Below are 21858 nucleotides of genomic sequence, written 5' to 3' on the forward strand. Positions count from 1 at the left end.
CCCTTCTCTCTCTGCTCTCGATCCACAACAACCGGCGCCTGACACCACCTCATCTGCCGCCCCCCACCTTAGCCCATCGGCCCCGGCCCCTTCCTCTCAGACCCCCGCGCCGCCGGCCCCTACCCCATCCCCCGCCGCCGCCCCTGCCGGCTTCCACGCCCCATCCCCCGTCGCGCGCCGTCCGCCTCCGCCGCGCCACCGGAGCCCGCCTCCACCCATGCCACTGGCTGCGCGCCGCCTGCCCTCCTCCGCCCCCGCAACCGGCCACGCGCCGCCCATGTCCGCCCGCCTTCGCCTGCGTCCACCTGTGCCACCAGCTGCGCGCCACCTGCCCTCCTCCGCCCACGCAACCGGCCGTGCGCCGCCCCAGCAACCGGCCACGCGCCGCCCGCGTCCGCCCGCTCCGTCCCGCGTCCGCCCGCTTCGTCCGCCTGCTGGGGGCCGCCACTGCCGGCACCGGCGCCACCAGATCGAGCGCGTCCCGCAGTGGCCTACACAAGAGGAGCGGCGGATCGAGAAGCGGTGTTCGTCTCCACCAGATTGAGACTGCGGTGGATCGAGAAGATATTCGTGTAATATTGTTTTTTTGCAGGCTATTCGTGTAATATTGTTGTGTATTGTGATCTAGACATGTAGTATTGGGTATTGTATAATGTGTATTGTGTACAATCTAGTGTGGTACATCATTTAGGTTTTTTTCAATCTGGAAATATCGATAATGTGTATTGTATAGGAAGATTGTAGTGGGGTTTGATTACCGCGTCGACCATCCCATGAAATATTGGCTAGGTGATCTCAATTGTGCACTATGGGTTCAGTTTTTATTTGATTAATAATATTTCTATGCCGTCTGTGATGTTTGAGGTTGATGGCAAAGATGGCGTTTGGCTGATGGCAAACATGCTTTTCTTTGCTGTCTGTAAATTATTCGGTTGACGGCAAAGCTGATTTTTGACTGACGGCAAAATCTTTGCCATCATCTCGACAAAAGGCTGACGGCAAAGTATATTTTGCCGGCTAATCTTTGCCGCCTGAGTTTGCCGTCTGCTTCCTGACGGCAAAATCTTTGCCGTCTGGATTTAGGTCTTTGCCGTCTGTAATCCACAGACGGCAAATTAATTGTTTCCTGTAGTGGCCTCCACGTGGCCTGTGCGCGGAGCCCAGGCAGGAGGGCCTTTGGTCCCGGTTGGTGGAACCAACCGGGACCAATAGGCATCCACGCGTCAGCATTTCTGTGGCTGGGGTTTTTGTTTTTTTTTGAAGGGGGGGGGGGTTGGGGGTTTTGGGGGGTTAATTTAGGTGTTTCATATATTGTGTTAGCTAGCTATAATTCATAGAGAGAAGTGTCCTCTCTTATGCCCGTGCTTGGTCGACGCTACGTACTATACATAAGTATAGAGAGGACTAGACACACTAGCTAGCTAGTAAGCAAACGAAGGAAACAGAAGATCGTCATGAACATATATGCATATAGAGAGAAGTGGTATCGACCACCTCTCCTTCTCCGAGAGATTGGTCGAACAACAAGTTCTCGTATATCTATCCGACACTACCGGCTACATATATACAATAATTATCTCTTACAAATATAATCTCCTAACATACGGACGCATGGTCCACATAGTATTCTCCGTCTTCAGCGATCACATGGTCAAGAAAGAATGCCGCCAATTCCTCTTGAATTGCTCGCATGCGAGCTGGCGCTAGGAGTTCATCCCAATTCTGAAACATCTAATTTGAAGAAGGGGGTCAATACATATATATATGAATGAATGAAACTCAACACAAATGATGGTAATAAAATAAAATTTTGAATGTTGTTATTTACACACTTCATATTGTTCGTCAGAGTAGCCCCGCTCATAGGTCGTGTGGCGGATGGACTCACAAACGTAGTATCCACAGAAATCATTCCCTTGTTCCTGCCACAACCACTTTACAAGAAATAGAGGTCAATCAAAATGATAAGCAAGAATGCCAAATGGTATTGATGAAACTAGCGCTTGAATCAATAGGAGATGCGCGGAACATGCTACTATAGTTATTACTTTCGGGTGTCTAAATTGCAGCTTCTTCGGGAGTCCCGGAGCTTTTTTGGTGAATTTTTTCCAAACCCTGCCAGACAAAGAAAACAATTACTTGATATATCAGGAAATGAACAAAGTTGCTGATATGGTGGATAATGATCGATTTAACTTACTTCTCGAGCATTTGAGTCATGCCCGCATAGTCCTGGGGATCTTTTCGTCTTGAGTCTAAGACGGTTACTAGTCCCTGCTCAAGCTTAATCTCTAGGAGAATATAGTGGAAACTGCACACGCATGCATAACTGATCAATTACATTACTATAACCTTGACTAATATATAAGGGAAACCGAATATGCACAAGACAGTAACACTCACTTGAAGTTGTAAGGAAAGAATATTATATCTTTGTTTTCATTTATTACCAACGATCGTAGCAAGTTGGCCTTGGTATCTGCGGCATGAAATTTAACCTAAGTTGCATCTATGAGATTTGTGTTAATGAACCCAATATCACCGATTTGTCTTTTCTTCAATTCGGCGATCTTCAATCTGCATAATATAGTGAGGATAATTATAAATACATGCAATGAAAGAGCTGAGCTATATAGAGAGACTTTATGACAGAAGTAGTAGTACTACTTACAGACAGTAGCAGGTGACCGTTGCTTTATCGAGGGCCAATTGATTGAAAAACTGAAAGAACTCCTCAAATGGAACAAGCAACAGTTCAATTCCAACGAGGTCATGCTCCTTTTTAACTCTCACATACAAAGTACTCCTCCCCCCAGACTCCCTGCAGATTTTCAAGTACCAATCATGCAACCTTCGCATCATCGTTGATAGAGATCTTTCATCTTTGATGAGAGGCTTCTCGTACTCGTATCTTTGTATCTGCACCTCCATGAAATCATATTGTACATCGTCGGGCAGGTAATATCCAAGATTGCTATAACCGGGCACCATCCTCAGATCATTAGCATCGATGACGCTACGCACCTTGAGCGGAGGGCACGATTGCTTCGCTTGTTCGTCGAGCTGGGCAATTTGTTTCCCAGCTCGTCGTTCTTTCAGCCTTCGATCAATGACAGTACTTCCCAACCATTCCGCTTCGAAAAATGCCTTTCCAATAATGGGCTCATAGTTGCCTTTCGGCAGAGACTTGGGTGGTTTTGTCAGGGCAGCCAGAGTGCGCTTCGCTTTCACCAGATCTACCTTCTCCTCTGGAGGTGGATGTTTCTTTGCTTTCACCCCTTCAAAGAAGTTCCTCACTTCTTCTCGCACGATCTCGGCGTTCTCCTCCGGGGTCCTCTTGTATGGTAACTTCTCTCGAGTCTTCAGAGAAGGACCGAATCTGTATGTCCTCCCGCCTCTGGCTGTACTGCTAGACGCCGGCAGAGCAGACGGAGCGGTTGTCTTCTTTACTTTCTTACGAGGCGGAGGAGAAGGACTATGACGCGCCGGAGCAGTCGGAGCGGCGGCAGGTCTCTTCCGGCCTTGCTGACGAGGCGGAGAAGGAGGAGGCTGACTGCTCGGGCGTGCCGGCGCAGGCGGAGAAGGAGGCGGAGTGCCGCCACGCGCTGGAGAAGGATCCGGCCGAGTGCCCTGATCGTCACTCGCCGGAGGAGGAGGCGGAGTGCCCTGACTCGCCGAAGGAGGAGGAGGAGGCGGAGGCGTCCAGTTCGGAAGGTTGATGAGGTCCTTCTGCCATAGGCATGGAGTCTTCAGAGCAGAACCCAGCCAAGTCTCCCCTTCACCGGTAGGGTGGTCAAGCTGGAGGTCCTCAAATCCCTCCGTTGTTTCATCCACCATCACCCTAGCATATCCTTCTGGAATCGGCCGATAGTGAAAAGTTGCACCGGGTTCAGTAGGAAAAACAGAGCCAACAGCCGCCTTGACCTTCATATTAATCCATTGCGTCATAAGGTGGCAATTTTGAGACTCCGTGATAGCATCAACGGGATAGCTGGCAGGAGCCGTCAAGACATGCTCCGGCTGAAGCAGCTCGGTGGAAGCCACGCTGCTTCTCCGCTGAGATGGCGGGGTAGCTTCGGGGGAAGCTTCGGCAGTTCGTTTGCTGCGATTTGCTTCTCGTTCCTCTATCGCTTGTACCCTAGCGTGCAGCGCCTGCAGTTGGGTCTGCTCCACTTTCTTCCTCCTCTCGTGGCATTTGTAACCGCCTGCGTCCGAAACCCAACCTTCCACGGAATGGAGCCTGGCGTGCCTCGTGTCCGTCCAGGGTGCTCAGGATTCCCGAGGGCCATTGTGAGCTCGTCGTTCTCTCTGTCTGGAATGAACATCCCTTGCTACACTGCTTTGATATACTGCTGAAGCTTCTTGACTGGTATGTCCATTTGATCGTTCGTCCAAATGCACTTCCCTGATACAGGGTCCAAGGTTCCGCCAGCCCCGAAGAACCAAGTCCGGCAACTGGTCTGGCCAGTTAATTGTCTCTGGTTCGATCCCTTTATCAACCAGATCATTCTCAGTCTTGGCCCACTTAGGCCGGGCTACGAGGTAGCCACCTGACCCCGTGCGATGGTGATGCTTCTTCTTCGCAGCATTTTGCTTGTTTGTCGCCGACATCTTCTTACTCTTTTCCGATGTCTTGTGGGCCACAAATGCGGGCCAGTGATCTCTGATCTTCTCATATCTACCCTTGAATTCTGGTGTCTCTTTATTTTCGACAAACTTATTCAGCTCTTTCTTCCACCTCCTAAATAGTTCTGCCATCCTCTTAAGAGCAAAAGACTTGATTAATTGCTCTTTAACTGGCTTCTTCGGATCATCCTCTGGCGGTAGGGTGAAATTTGACTTTAGCTCAGTCCAAAGATCATTTTTGTGCATATCATTGACATAAGACACCTCAAGGTCTTCTGTAGCCGGCTTTAACCATTGCTGGATGCTGATCGGGATCTTGTCCCTAACCAGAACCCCGCACTGAGCAACAAATGCGCTCTTTGTCCTGAGGGGTTCAATCGGTTGGCCGTCGGGCGCGATTGCTATGATCTCAAACTTTTCATCCGAGCTCAACTTTTTCTTCTGGCCTCGTCTCTTTACCGAAGTTGTGCTCGATCCGGAGGGCTAGAAAAAGAACAAAGACTTAATTAATATGTGTACATACCAAAACAATGAATGCATCAATTAGCTAGTCAGCACAAGCTTAACTAATATATATACCTGGCCGGACTCGGTTCAGTCACCGGAGACGTCATCACAGTCTCCTTGTTGCACCGGCATTGGGTCACTGGAGCCGTCCTCACGGTCTCCTTCTTGCACTGGTATTAGTTCACCGGAGCCATCATAATCATAGCCTGCTGCTTCCAGACCATCGGTGTCGTTGAGAAACAACGAGCAGACGACATCACTTCCTCGTGCGATTATGTCCCCCAACAACTCTTCTTGTACTTCGTCTCGGGCGGTGTCCATAGTTTCTACAAATATTTACAACATGGCAATTATTATTCAAACATGACAGATGGATATATTAGTGGCAAACGTAGAACTAATATTAATTAGTGGCCTCGACGCTGCTTCTCTAGGGTTTGGGATGGCCTCGACAATGCTTCTCTAGGGTTTGGGGTGGCCTCGACAACGCTTCAAGGATAAAAAAAGAAGAGGAAGAAGAAAAAAAGAGGAGAAGAAAGAATAGAGGAGTAAGAACTCCTCTATTCTTTCTTCTCCTCTTTTTTTTCTTCTTCTTCCTCTTGTTTTTATTGGGAGCGAGGGTCGTCGAGGGTCGCCGAGCGGTAGAGGATACCCTAAATAGCAAGTATCGTGGGTGTGAGATACATGTGGTCGTCCGTGTTGGACACTACATCCACGTCCCACAAGTGACGTGGGCGTCAAAGCCCGCGTCACTTGTGGGACATGGATGTAGTGTCTGACACCGACGGCCACATGTATCTCACACCGACGATACTTGCTATTTAGGGTATATCGACCCCCCTCGTGTTGAAGTTATCGGGAGGTGGTATATATATCGACCCCCCTCGTGTTGAAGTTATCGGGAGGGGTATATCGACGATGACAGACCCGGATAAAATACAAAATACAAACATATATATGAAAAAAATCTGAAAAGAAGCAATATACACAATATATATACTGACATATATACATAATATACACAAAGAAGCAATATACGCAATAAGACATAAGAAAATGAAGAAAAATAAAAAGAGGAGAAGAAGAAAGGAATAGCTAGAGGAGAAGATCGAAGAAAAAAAGAAGAAAAAAAGAGGAGAAGAAGAAAGGAATAGAGGAGAAGAAGAAAAAATAGAATATATTCTATTTTCTCTTCTTCTCCACTATTCCTTTCTTCTTCTCCTCTTCTTTTTCTTCTTTTTTCTTCTTCTTATTTATTTCTCCTCTTCTTCCTCTCCTCTTCTTCTTTCTTTCCTCTTCTTATTTTCTTTCTTTCCTATCCTTCTTAATATCATTTAGCAAATTTTGCAACGATAGGGAGGGGGTGCTCCCGTGGTCTAAAATCCGTCTATGCATGATAGAAAATTCTGAAAAAATACATCTATGATCCCTTAACGTCCCCGCCTCTCTCATGAAAAAAAAATCTTTGAATTAAAAAAACATCATGTTCTATGAACAAAAAAAGATCATATCTCATCCACATTCGTGCATACATCATATATGTGATCATCTATGAAAAAACATCATATTCTATAAAAAAATCATTACATATATATATATATAAACAAGCATATATATATATATAAACTACTATATATATATATATATAAACAAGCATATATATGAAAAAAATTGCAAAGGGAGGGCGCCGGCGGCCGGACCAAGCTAAGGAGAGGACCGCACACATGAGGGGTCGGCGGCGAGGATGGCGTCGGGGCAGGGGCGCGGGCGACGACGAGGGCGGGCCGGGGCGGCGCGCGTCGGGGCAGGGGCGCGAGCGACGGCAACGGGGGCGGGCCGGGGCGGCGCGCCTCGGGGCAGGGGCGCGGGCAACGGCGACGGGGGCGGGCCGGGGCGGCGCGCGTGGGGGCAGGGGCGCGGGCAACGGCGACGGGGGCGGGCCCGGGCGGCGCGCGTCGGGGCAGGGGCAGGCCGGGGCAGCGCGTGTCGGGGCAGGGGCGCAGGCGACGGCGAGGGCGCGGGCGACGCCGAGCACGGGCGAGGCGACGGCAATGGTGGGGCAGCCTGGCGGCATCGGCGTCGGGGCGACAACTGCGAGAGATGAGAGACTTTAGTCCTGGTTCGTGGCACAAACCGGGACTAAAGGTGGGCATTAGTCCCGGTTGGTGGCACCAACCGGGACAAAAGGCCTTTTTCAGCAGCCCAAAGGGCGGGAAGCGGCGGCCTTTGGTCCCGGTTGGTGGCACCAACCGGGACTAAAGGGGGGCATTGGTCACGGTTTGTGCCACGAACCGTGACCAATGCCCCCTTTAGTCCCGGTTGGTGCCACCAACCGGGACTAATGGCCTGTGCCTGCCAAAGCCCCGGTGCGGTGGGATGTTTAGTCCCACCTCGCTAGCTGAGGAGCGGCAGGACCTGTTTATAAGCCCTGCCCCGCCATCTTCATTGAACTCCTCTGAATTGCAGGCCTCTAGGCCTAATCTCGCACTGCTATGCCTGTGGGCCTGCTGGGCCTTCTGCGGGCCTGAATCCTGGCCCATGGATGGGTTTCTAGTCGTATTCAGGCCGTGGTGGCCCAGTAGGTGGCATTTTTTTGCTATTTATTTTTTCATTTCTACTTAGAACTAAATACTTATAGTTTTTTAGTGATTTTTTTCTTTTAGGTCACAAAAATTATAAACTTTCTGTTAGTGCCATTAGTTTTAAAATTTGAATAGTTTAAATTTGAATTACTAGTTTATGAATAACTTTACTATAAAAATTGATTTTTGAGTCATTCTTTTTCCTGCTATTTAATATTACTGTGTTTTATCATTATACTCAATTTGGTAATTTTAGTTAGTCATAACAAATATTATAGGCATTTTTTTTCTTTTTGCTATTTATTTTTACATTTCTACTTAGAACAAAATACTTATAGTTTTTTAGTGATTTCTTTTTTCTTTTAGGTCACAAAAATTATAAACTTTCTGTTAGTGCCATTAGTTTTCAAATTTGAAAACACTTTTTTAGTTTTTTTTGCTTTTAGTGCCTATTTTTTCCATTTTTTGTTTTGTTTTCTGCATTATTTATTTTCTTTTGTTTTTTGCTTTATTTTTTAATTCTTTTTGCTTTTAGTTTTAGAAAAATTATAAACTTTCTGTTAGTGCCATTAGTTTTCAAATTTGAAAACACTTTTTTAGTTTTTTTGTTTTCTTTGTTGCTTTATTTATTTTATTTTGTTTCTACTTACAACAAAATACTTATTGTTGCTATTTTTATTTTTTTCCAGTTTTTTGTTTTGTTTTCTGTATTATTTATTTTCTTTTGTTTTTTGCTTTATTTTTTAATTCTTTTTGCTTTTAGGTCAGCAAAATTATAAACTTTCTGTTAGTGCCATTAGTTTTAGAAAAATTATAAACTTTCTGTTAGTGCCATTAGTTTTCAAATTTGAATAGTTAAAATTTGAATTCTTTGAAATTTGTGTGAATCACAAGTTTGTGATTAACTTTACTAAAAAATTGAACATAGATGCACCTATAGAGAAAATTCGACCTAAATTCATAGTTTTCAAATGAACTCTAAAAAAGTTGGCATAGCATACTCGTGTGTTACAAAGTTGGCAGGGTATCATCATAATAGTTGTGGGAGAAAGTCTTCACTTTTTCTTCGCTTGTGTCATTTGCTTATTGCGCGTAACCATGGATAATCTTCATCGTTTATCAGGATGCTTGGGTCAGCCTTGACATTGAAGGGAGGAATTTCATGAAACTTTTCATAATCTTCAGACATGTCTGTCTTGCCCTCCACTCCCAGGATATCCCTTTTTTCCTGAAAGAACTATGTGGCGCTTTGGCTCATCGTATGATGTATTCGCTTCCTTATCTTTTCTTTTTCTCGGTTTGGTAGACATGTCCTTCACATAGATAACCTGTGCCACATCATTGGCTAGGACGAACGGTTCGTCAGTGTACCCAAGATTTTTCAGATCCACTGTTGTCATTCCGTACTGTGGGTCTACCTGTACCCCGCCTCCTGACAGATTGACCCATTTGCACTTAAACAAAGGGACCTTAAAATCATGTCCGTAGTCAAGTTCCCATATGTCCACTATGTAACCATAATATGTGTCCTTTCCGCTCTCGGTTGCTGCATCAAAGCGGACACCGCTGTTTTGGTTGGTGCTCTTTTGATCTTGGGCGATCGTGTAAAATGTATTCCCATTTATCTCGTATCCTTTGTAAGTCAATACAGTCAAAGATGGTCCCCTGGACAACAAGTACAGCTCATCACAAACAGTGTTGTCACCTCTGAGACGTGTTTCCAACCAACTGCTGAAAGTCCTGATGTGTTCACATGTAATCCAGTCGTCGCACTGCTCCGGGTGTTTGGAGCGCAGACTGTTCTTGTGTTCATCGACATACGGGGTCACCAAGGTAGAGTTCTGTAGAACTGTGTAGTGTGCTTGAGACCAAGAATATCCGTCCCTGCATATTATTGAGTCACTTCCAAGAGTGCCTTTTCCAGTCAGTCTCCCCTCATACCGCGATTTAGGGAGACCTATCTTCTTAAGGCCAGGAATGAAGTCAACACAAAACCCGATAACATCCTCTGTTTGATGGCCCATGGAGATGCTTCCTTCTGGCCTAGCGCGGTTACGGACATATTTCTTTAGGACTCCCATGAACCTCTCAAAGGGGAACATATTGTGTAGAAATACGGGCCCCAGGATGACAATCTCGTCGACTAGATGAACTAGGACGTGCGTCATGATATTGAAGAAGGATGGTGGGAACACCAGCTCGAAACTGACAAGACATTGCGCCACATCACTCCTTAGCCTTGGTACGATTTCTGGATCGATCACCTTCTGAGAGATTGCATTGAGGAATGCACATAGCTTCACAATGGCTAATCGGACGTTTTCCGGTAGAAGCCCCCTCAATGCAACCGGAAGCAGTTGCGTCATAATCACGTGGCAGTCATGAGACTTTAGGTTCTGAAACTTTTTCTCTGGCATATTTATTATTCCCTTTATATTCGACGAGAAGCCAGTCGTGACCTTCATACTGAGCAGGCATTCAAAGAAGATTTCTTTCTCTTCTTTCGTAAGAGCGTAGCTGGCAGGACCTTTATACTGCTTCGGAGGCATGCCGTCTTTTTCGTGCAAACGTTGCAGGTCCTCCCGTGCCTCAGGTGTATCTTTTGTCTTCCCATACACGCCCAAGAAGCCTAGCAGGTTCACGCAAAGGTTCTTCGTCACGTGCATCACGTCGATTGAAGAGCGGACCTCTAGGTCTTTCCAGTAGGGTAGGTCCCAAAATATAGATTTCTTCTTCCACATGGGTGCGTGTCCCTCAGCGTCATTCGGAACAGCTAGTCCGCCGGGACCCTTTCCAAAGATTACGTGTAAATCATTGACCATAGCAAGTACGTGATCACCGGTACGCATGGCGGGCTTCTTCCGGTGATCTGCCTCGCCTTTGAAATGCTTGCCTTTCTTTCGACATTGATGGTTGGTCGGAAGAAATCGACGATGGCCCAGGTACACATTCTTCCTACATTTGTCCAGCTATATACTTTCAGTGTCATCTAAACAGTGCGTGCATGCGTGGTATCCTTTGTTTGTCTGTCCTGAAAGGTTACTGAGAGCGGGCCAATCGTTGATGGTCCCGAACATTAACGCCTTTAGGTTAAATTCCTCCTGTCTGTGCTCATCCCACGTACGTACACCGTTTCCATTCCACAGCTGTAAAAGTTCTTCAACTAATGGCCTTAGGTACACATCAATGTCGTTGCCGGGTTGCTTAGGGCCTTGGATGAGAACTGGCATCATAATGAACTTCCGCTTCATGCACATCCAAGGAGGAAGGTTATACATACATAGAGTCACGGGCCAGGTGTTGTGATTGCTGCTCTGCTCCCCGAAAGGATTAATGCCATCCGCGCTTAAAGCAAACCATACGTTCCTTGGGTCCTTTGCAAACTCATCCCAGTACTTTCTCTCGATTTTTCTCCACTGCGACCCGTCAGCGGGTGCTCTCAACTTCCCGTCTTTCTTCCGGTCCTCACTGTGCCATCGCATCAACTTGGCATGCTCTTCGTTTCTGAACAGACGTTTCAACCATGGTATTATAGGAGCATACCACATCACCTTCGCAGGAACCCTCTTCCTGGGGGGCTCGCCGTCAACATCACCAGGGTCATCTCGTCTGATCTTATACCGCAATGCACCGCATACCGGGCATGCGTTCAGATCCTTGTATGCACCGCGGTAGAGGATGCAGTCATTAGGGCATGCATGTATCTTCTCCACCTCCAATCCTAGAGGGCATACGACCTTCTTTGTTGCGTATGTACTATCGGGCAATTCGTTATTCTTTGGAAGCTTCTTCTTCAATATTTTCAGTAGCTTCTCAAATCCTTTGTCAGCCACAACATTCTCTGCCTTCCACTGCAGCAATTTCAGTACGGTACCGAGCTTTGTGTTGCCATCTTCGCAATTGGGGTATAACCCTTTTTTGTGATCCTCTAACATGCGATTGAACTTCAGCTTCTCCTTTTGACTTTTGCATTGCGTCCTTGCATCGACAATGACCCGGCGGAGATCATCATCATCGGGCACATCGTCTGGTTCCTCTTGATCTTCAGCAGCTTCACCCGTTGCAGCATCATTGGGCACATCGTCTGGTTCCTCTTGATCTTCACCAGCTCCCCACGTTGCAGCATCACCGTATTCAGGGGGCACATAGTTGTCATCATACTCTTCTTCTTCACTGTATTCCATCATAACCCCTATTTCTCCGTGCCTCGTCCAATCATTATAGTGTGGCATGAAACCCTTGTAAAGTAGGTGGGAGTGAAGGATTTTCCGGTTAGAGTAAGACCTCGTATTCCCACATTCAGTGCATGGACAACACATAAAACCATTCTGCTTGTTTGCCTCAGCTGCATTGAGAAACTCATGCACGCCCTTAATGTACTCGGAGGTGTGTCTGTCGCCGTACATCCATTGCCGATTTATCTGCGTGCGTCCAAATTAATAGAAGTTCATCATCACATTAAAACCATAGTACATACATAGTTCTCATCTAACAACATATAGCTCTCCAGAGCACCTAATTAATTAAACCATACATTGAAACTATGTAAAAAAATTCAATGCGAAAACAAATACGATCATAATCGCAACCAAGGTAACAATTGATCCAACGCCATAATGATACCAAGCCTCGGTATGAATGGCATATTTTCTAATCTTTCTAATCTTCAAGCGCATTGCATCCATCTTGATCTTGTGATCATCGACGACATCCGCAACATGCAACTCCAATATCATCTTCTCCTCCTCATTTTTTTTATTTTTTCCTTCAACAAATTGTTTCTTCTTCAACTAAATTTAACTTCTCGACAATAGGGTCGGTTGGAATTTCCGATTCACATACATCCTACATAAATAAAATCTATGTCATGTCGGTCGACATAATTTTCATAAACAATAAATGAACCAATAGTTGTAAAGATAATATATATACCACATCCGAATCATAGACAGGACGAGGGATGACGGGGGCGGATACCAAAACCATCGCACTATATAAGATGCAATAATAAAAGTAAGAAAATAATACAAGTATCTATGTAAACACACAAGTAAGAATATTTTTTCCTTTCAAAAAGAAGATAAGAACAAGAGGCTCACCATGGTGGTGTCGGCGATGAGCTCGGCGCGGGTGATCGACGACGGTGAAGACGGGGGCGGGGCGTGACGGACCGCTAAACCTAGACAAATATTGAGGAAAATGGATCTTGAAGGTCGAGCTTGGAGAGGAGAAAGCTTAAGTAGTGTGGCTCGGGCATTCCATCGAACACCTTGTGTGCATAGGAGGTGAGCTAGAGCACCACCAAGCCCTCTCCCCCTCGGCTAGAAAAAAACAGAGCAGTGTGCTCTACTCTTACGCGAGGGGGTATATATAGGCACCTCATTGGTCCCGGTTGGTGGCATGAACCGAGACTAAAGGGTTCATTGGAGCGAGGCCACCAACCGGGACCAATGGTGGTGGGCTAGGAGCGAGGCCATTGGTCCCGGTTCATCCCACCAACCGGGACCAATGGCCCACGTGGCCCGGCCGGCCCCCTGGGCTCACGAACCGGGTCCAATGTCCCCAATGGGTCCCGGTTCTAGACTGAACCGGGACTAATGGGTTGACCCGGCCTGGACCATTGCCCCCTTTTCTACTAGTGACCCCCTCCCTAGTTGGATTAGGAGAAGAAGGAAGGGGGAGAGAGGGGGAAAGGAAAGGGGGGGCGCCCCCACACTACTAGGGAAAAGCCTAGCAGTAGCGCGGGTTTTGGGTGTATCAGTAGTGCGGGCGCCCGCCCTACTGATACGGCGCCACAGCTAACTTGTAGCAGTAGCGCGTGTTGACACGCGCTACTGCTATACATGCTTAGCTGTAGCGTGCGTTGCAGTACAACGCTATTGCTAATTATCTATAGCGGGTCTTATACCCCGCGCTACTACTCTTACTTTCAAAAGCAAAAAAATATCTCGATCCTGTGCGTGTTGTCAATGGCAGCAGTTGTTTGATCCAGCGATGGTTGGGGTCGCCAGAGGCATGAACGAGCAGCGGCAGACTAGATCCGGCGGTGGCTGTTGGAGGAGGGCCTATTTCCATGGAAGAGCAAGGCAGCGGCGTGGGGCTCCTCTTCCCAACCATGCCAGATATGGTCGTCCATGGCAACTACCTGCACGGGCATGGACATGGGATTGTGAGTCAAACCAGAGGGGGAGAGAGAGAGAGAGAGAAAAAGAAAACCGAGGGAGAGAGGAAGGAGATGGGGCTGGTCACCCGTGGTTAGGTCTCCAGTGTGGTGGCGCGAGGCGGCGGTCTCCTAGACGCCAGTGGAAGACCGGCGAGCTCCTAGACGCCGGTGGCGTGAGGCGGCGCCCTCTTTCGGTGCCATGGAGGAGGAGGGGCGCATGGGCAAGAGGTCATTGTGAGAACGGATGGAGAGAGAGAGGAGGGAGTGGCAGAAGAGAGGAGGGATTTGGGGGAGGGGGAGGACGGGTGAGGAAAAGGTGGTGGGTGCGGATTAGCAGTAGCACGGTATGTAAAACGTGCTGCTGCTAAGAAAGTAGCAGCAGCGCGCTTTCGTTACAAGTGCTACTGCTAACCGGGACCAAAAGTGTGCCCGATTTGAAAATTAGCAGCAGCGACCTCAGAAAAACCGCGCTACTGCTACAGCTATAGCAGTAGCGCGGCTTGCGGCATCGCGCTGCTGCTAAATGGAGTTGGGTGGGCACTGTCAGTCGATATTTGTAGCATCATGGGTTACGCCGAGCGCGCTACTGCTAAGCACTTGTCAGTAGCGGGTTTTCCACACCCGCGCTACTGCTAATTAGCAGCAGCGCTCCTTTTTGAGCCGCGCTACTGCTAAGATTCTGTGTATAGCGTTTTCCCTAGTAGTGCCACCCAATTCGGATTGGGCTTGGGGGACGCGCCCCCACCTAGGCTCCCTTCTCCTCTCTCCCACTATGGCCCAATAAGGCCCATATACTTCCCGGGGGATTCCGGTAACCTCCCGGTACTCCAGTATATTCCCGAACTCACCCGGAACCATTCCGATGTCCAAACATAGGCTTCCAATATATCGATCTTTATGTCTCGACCATTTCGAGACTCCTCGTCATGCCCGTGATCAGATTCAGGACTCCGAACAACATTCGGTACATCAAAACACATAAACTCATAATACCGATCGTCACCGAACATTAAGCGTGCGGACCCTACGGGTTCGAGAACTATGTAGACATGACCGAGACTCATCTTCGGCCAATAACCAATAGCGGAACCTAGATGCTCATATTGGTTCCTACATATTCTACGAAGATCTTTATCGGTCAAACCGCATAACAACATACGTTGTTCCCTTTGTCATCGGTATGTTACTTGCCCGAGATTCGATCGTCGGTATCTCAATACCTAGTTCAATCTCGTTACCGGCAAGTCTCTTTACTCATTGCGTAATGCAACATCCCGTAACTAACTCATTAGTCACATTGCTTGCAAGGCTTATAGTGATGTGCATTACCGAGAGGGCCCAGAGATACCTCTCTGATACACGGAGTGACAAATCCTAATCTCGATCTATGCCAACTCAAAAAACACCATCAGAGACACCTGTATAGCATCTTAATAGTCACCCAGTTACGCTGTGATGTTTGATAGCACACTAAGTGTTCCTCCGGTATTTGGGAGTTGCATAATCTCATAGTTATAGGAACATGTATAAGTTATGGAGAAAGCAATAGCAGTAAACTAAACGATCATCGTGCTAAGCTAATGGATGGGTTAAGTCAATCATATCATTCTCTAATGATGTGATCCCGTTCATCAAATGACAACTCTTTGTCCATGGCTAGGAAACTTAACCATCTTTGATTAACGAGCTAGTCAAGTAGAGGCATACTAGTGACACTCTGTTTGTCTATGTATTCACACGTGTACTAAGTTTCTGGTTAGTACAATTCTAGCATGAATAATAAACATTTATCATGATATAAGGAAATACAAATAACAACTTTATTATTGCCTCTAGGGCATATTTCCTTCACAAAGTTTATAAAGTTTTAACTTTAGATAAAGCTAATATGCGTGATAAATAAAGACAGATGGAGTAGTATCTTTTTGCGGGGCAAATATATCAATGAGTGAGTAAATATGATTTTATTTAAATTAACATAACACAATTCTATCCTACCAGTACCTCAATTAATATCTCATTGGGCTATTCACATACTCAAGATTCTTTTTATGAAGGAGCTTTAAAAGAAACTAGCAAGGGACAATGCCAGGAATCTGGGATAAGGGGCCAATAAAGTAGGTAAAGGTTGGAGGAGGCAAACGGTTGAGGCGTTTTGGCTCCCGGGCTCAGATGAACCTCGGAGTGAAAATAAATTGTTAAAAATAATAAATATTCAAACAATTCCGAATTTCTTTTTGGAGAAGATGACTGAGTGTGTGATGTCCATGCAAAATTTTAAACCATTTGGATATCTGAGTAGCTCTTAGCAAAGAAGACAAATTTGGGGTGTGTGAATAAGTTTACTGTTTGTGCAATGTTTGGACCCGATTTTTTTTCTGAGAGCTGCCTAGATGTCCAAATATTTTGAAAAATAGCACGCACCTCATGCACTCAGTCATCTTACTTCATAAAAATTCAGATCTTTTTAAACTTTTCTAGTATTATTTTTGAATTTACTGATCACCAGGTGTAGATGAGCCCGGGCTCAGAATTGGATTTTCGGGAACCATGGCCCCCACTCACCCACCCCTCGCTCTCTCCATGCTAGCAATGTTGCGAGTGGCATCATGTGTTAGTCCATCATAAGAGTTGTGTATTTTTAAATCTTATGTCTTATATTTTTCTCATATTTATCCTTTCAATGCATAATAGATATTATTGTAAGAATCAATGCATGCCTAAAGGTTTACATAGACCATTAATTTGCATGTGAACTAGTGATTATGGTGCTAATACATAAAACAAAATAATTATAAAGTATTCATTTACAATAAATCAAATTATGTTGATTTAATTTCATATGTTGGTTATTTCTTGCATATATAATTGAGTTTTACAAAAAAATAGGGGATTTTGCCCTTGGTTCTAATAATATATTTCCAGTTATGCACTCCTCGTCGATCCTCATGTTGATGCCTAATTATTTCCTTGTAATTTTGTGATCATCTGTGATATCTTTTTGTACGCTCTCGATGCGATAGTGCCAATTGTTTATGTAGTATAATATTATAACATAAATATTCATTTAACTATAATTTTTCTATATGGCTTCAGTCATATTTACTTTTTCTAAATGGATGTAATATTTAATTTTCCTATATAGTTAAACCATTAATTAATTTGTGCATCTATTTTCTCGAAGATCATTGTAACTTTCATGACCTATTGGTTGTCTCCTTTAGATATGAAGATCAAATAACACAAAACAAAAATGTCCCTAAGACATCGTGAAGGTTGTCAAGCTTCTTTTCCTGCTAGTTCAAAGATTAAATTGAAAGGGATAATGGTAGTAGATAGAAAGATAAAACGTTATAGCAAAGAATAGTATTTTTGCAAATTTTCCAGTAATGGAGAATAGACCTAAGTGGGGCATAGGTTCACTAGTTGCATCTCTCATAAGCATAGCAAAGTAGTGTGGTAAACAAATTACAGTTGGTCAATGATGAAATTTTAATATTTATATTTATAACTATGAATCTCATATAGGCATTACGTCTGTGATAGATTTTTATTTCAACTGAATCTATAATTAATACTCCACCCCAAGACCGCTATCTAGCATGCATCTCGAAGTATTAAGTTCATGATAAATAGATCATTGCAATAAGTAGGATGACATAATGTAGACAATAAAATGTCAAGCAATATGACAAGAAACAATTGTTTTATCCTTAGTGAAAACAATATAATATGTGTATTTTCCCATTCTCTCACTGCTATGTAGAACACTGCAAGCTTAGAACTCACTACAATGCACCATTCCCTCTAAAGCAAAACCCTTCGAACTTAGCCACAAAAGATCGAGGGGGAGACTTTTGTGAGACCTCACATTAGGTGAGATCAATGAGATTGATTTTCTTAGAAAAAAATACATGCTTAAACATTCTCTAAAAAATTGTAAACACACATCAATGTCTGATGTACAACCTTAAAAAGTTTCAGCTTCTAATTCGACTTACATTAGTAGAAACAAAAAAGACAAAATTGGTTCTGAATAGTGTCAAATTACTATTCACCCAAAGTTGCCACTATTCACGTTCAAATTTGTCTTTTTAATCTCTAAATGTGCATCAAGTTTTGAACTTTTTTTTCAGAGTTGTAGACATAGCCCACATGAATGTTGTCAAATATTTTTATATTTTTTGAAATGTCTAAATATGATTTTTTAGGTTGATCTCACGTTCTCAGCTAAATGTGATACCTTATACAAGTCTCCCCAGAAGACAGATAGATTGGAGAGCATACAAAGATATTCAATTATATAACAAATCAGAAGATAAATTGAATTCAATGACCAATCTGATCATAAAGTGACAATTCATCATATCCCAACAAACACACCACTGATTACATAAAATTGATCCCGATCATGAGAGAGAGAGAGAGAGATCTAGTTACTACTATGGATCCTAAGTTCCAAAGTGAACTACTCGCACATGGTCATGGAAGCAACAAGGTTGATGAAGAAGCCTCCAGTGGTTGATTCCCCCATCGACAGAGTGCCGGAACAGGTATCCATATTGGATCTCCTGCTAACAGAAACTTGCGGTAGGAAAAAATTGGAGAAAATTAATGCGAGGGGTTTCACTAAATATGGAATTTATAGGTGGAAGAATGTATGTGAGGCGGTCCTTATGGGGCCCACAATGGCATGGGCTGCGGGTTAGGCCCTGGCGACACCACCAGGGCGTGTGGAGGCCTTATGACCCCTCTCGTCTCCCTCCGGTGCTTTCTGGAACCATTATGCCCCGAAATAAATTGTATTAAATCCTCGGGGTTTTTTTACCTCCGTAGATATTGCCCCAAATTTTTTTCCTAAGACAAGCAAAAAATACCAACTGGCACTAGGCATTGGATTAATAGGCTAGTCAAAAAATAAAAAAGCTACAAAAAGTATAAAAAAAGTGATATTATAATAGCATGAAACAATAGCAAGTATAGATACATTTCAGACGTATCAATATCCAGTGACATCTAAGAGCCGGGGCATTCTAAAGCAGGATAGTCGGGTAGAGCCGATGACAAGAGGTCAAGTACATGATGCCTGATGAAGTCAAATCCATCAGATCTCGGATAGGGGGTCCCGAACTGGTAGCCCTTGGTGCGATAGTAACAGTGACACCAGAATTTATCTAGGTTCAGTCTCTCTCAAAGAGATAATACCATACATCCTACTTTGATTGTATTGATTTCGAGGGAGTACGAGGTATAGGTTGATTTACCACAAGATCTATGTGCGTATGAGGTGTCGTCTACGAGCCCTACCCCTTGGCTTATATAGGTACCTGGTGTGCCTAGGGTTTAGACATAGGTCCGTTACGTCTATGGAAATCGCGGTGTAGACAAACTCTAAGTCTTGGAGTAGGCGCCAAGTCTTCAGAAACATCCCATTTTGGCACTCCTAGGCATGAGGAATATGGCCCATTGTAAATCATCATGTGGGTCCTTGGCCTGACCCACCTGGCTAGGAGATGGCGTGGTATGCACCCCCCTAGTCCAAGACACAACCAGTAGCCTCCAAACCAGTCTTTAAGTCGAGGACACTCCTTAGTTCTTCCGAGCTCCTCTTGGTCTTCGGTCTTCGGTCTTGAAAGCTGGTTCACCAAGTCATTTCCCTGCTTTTGGCTAAGTCTTACTGAAGAGTTCTCACCTCAGGCATCTGAGAAGCCCCTTCAAAGTTTGTTAGTGCCCTTTCATAGATGAAATTGTAGTCTTCGTGCCATATCTCGGATGTGACCTGCTTTCCCGTGCGTTCCTGCCTTAGTAGCGAAATGTTCCCGTGCCCCGAAAAGGACAATAGTTTTGTTTTGTTCTAACAATTTTGACTAGCCCGAAACGTCATCATGCGCTGTAGTGTTGTGTAGTCATTTCAGAAGTCATCATAGCGTGCCAGCGTGGCTTGAGGACCCACTATTGGCACATCTAATCAGTAAGCTAGCGCGTCCCAAGACACGCATAGCAGCGCAATTAAACATGCCCTCGATTTTCCATGAGTGCTTAACGTGCGATGCCTGTGGAATCTGCGGTTATACCACTGTAGGTCCCGAGTGTCCCGTCGCTGCCAGCCCTAAGAAAATCCATTATATTAGAAGGGTCACGAACCGTAGGGTGGAGAGATTTTACATCCCCCATCGATATCACCCACCTTCATCTAGACTATCGCGTCCCGTTCCACCTTCGATTACCTCGAGCAAATCATCCAACTGTCGCCGTATGAGGGAATCTGCCACCATGGATCCAGCGGTTGCTTCATCCTAGCATTCCACCAGCCATCTTGAGGGAGAGTCGAAGAGCTGCTCCGTGACTCAAGGCCAATTTGATTGACTTTCCACATTAGGACTGGTCGCCCTAACAATCACTTTGCCCAAGAGCACCGCCCCAATCCTCAGGAGAACGAGGAGGCATGCTTTGTTCCCTTCCTTCTCGGGAGACTTGGCTTTCCGATTCACCCCTTCTTGAGGGCTTTACTGTATTTTTATGGAGGTGTTTTACCGTGATTGGGAAAGTACTGGCAGTACTTTCGAGTACTTACCCCTCCGATTTTTATTGGCCGTCCGATCTGGTGGGGGATTAAAAATGAATTAACTTAATTAGTTTAATCAGAGAAGGGCATAATGGTCTAGGGTAAAATATTCTGTTTTGAACCGATCACGTCCACGACGTCTAGATCAAGTCCTCATTCTCATCAAGTTCTCGTTCCCATCCTCTTCCTTCTATCCGACGAGCCCGGCGAGAGGAACCAACACCGTCGGCGGCGGCGTCCTCGTCCTCCACCTCGTCACATTCACTATAAACGACGTGCTCGGCTTCAGGAAAGAAGATTAAGGCGCGACATCTGCGGCGGCAGTGTTGGCAGCGGCACTATAGGAACTCGCCCCCGCCGATCACATCGCTTCCGGGCTTGCATCCTAAGGTATGAATCGCCTGAATCTCAAATCCTCCCCATTTGATTGGCCCGCTGGAAGTGACTATTGGCAAAAACTCCAACTTCCTTGTAGATGGATCTATACTCTGCGGTTGGCCCCTCGGTTAGGCCGCCGGGACATATCAATGCTTGTTCTGAAAGTAGGCTTGTTTTTCTTGATGCATCAGGAGATATCAATGCCTGCAGGAGATAGGCCATAAACTTACTTTGTTTCATAGCCTACATTCCTACTTTGATTTTTTTAGTCATCATCGATTTAGGTTTCCCTAGTGCATGCAATTCAATTTAGAATCCTCCTCCGATCTATTCATCGCCGCTCGCCGCTCCTGACCTTCTCTGTCCTCGACCTGCCTGGCGAGAGGAATAAATTCATCGTCCTCGTCCTCCACCCAACCAACCCCAGCCCCCCACGCCGTCACCAAAGAAGAAGAAGGCCGGATCTGCGCCGGCTGAATCGGCAGTGACCGCGGCGGCGATCCCATCTCTTCGCGAGTACCATCCTTAAGGTATCAATTCGGCTTGGCATTCTGCTCGTTCTCTTGGCCGTTGCGCCCCTCCACCGTGCATGCAGTACAACCTCAACCCCACAAGATCCGGGTACGGACTAGAACAACGAATGGAAAGCTTCATCGTGGCATAGTTTCTCTTGAGCTAATCGCATCATGTTCGTTTAAGTAAGATGTTGACGTTTGAGATGAGATATAGTAAAGGAAGATGAGATACTGGTTCCATAGTTCACTTAATTTAGTTTATTAAAGTCATCATCACTTTAGGTTTGCATAGCGCATGAAATATAGTTTAAAGGAAGATGAGATACTACTTGTTGGACGTTGATGATTGGTTTCCCTCACATGTCAAACCAGCAAAGTCTTTTCCATGCACTTGTCTTTGCCTATGAGCTATTTTACACCTGCAACATTGATAAACAGAAAGATGTTGATGATTGGTTTCCCTCACATGTCATATGCAGGAAGACATGGCGTATGCAAGTGATGAGAGTATGTTCGAGTATG

The sequence above is a fragment of the Triticum aestivum genome, chromosome 4A, assembly GCF_018294505.1.
Source record: "Triticum aestivum cultivar Chinese Spring chromosome 4A, IWGSC CS RefSeq v2.1, whole genome shotgun sequence".
Taxonomy (NCBI): domain Eukaryota; kingdom Viridiplantae; phylum Streptophyta; class Magnoliopsida; order Poales; family Poaceae; genus Triticum; species Triticum aestivum.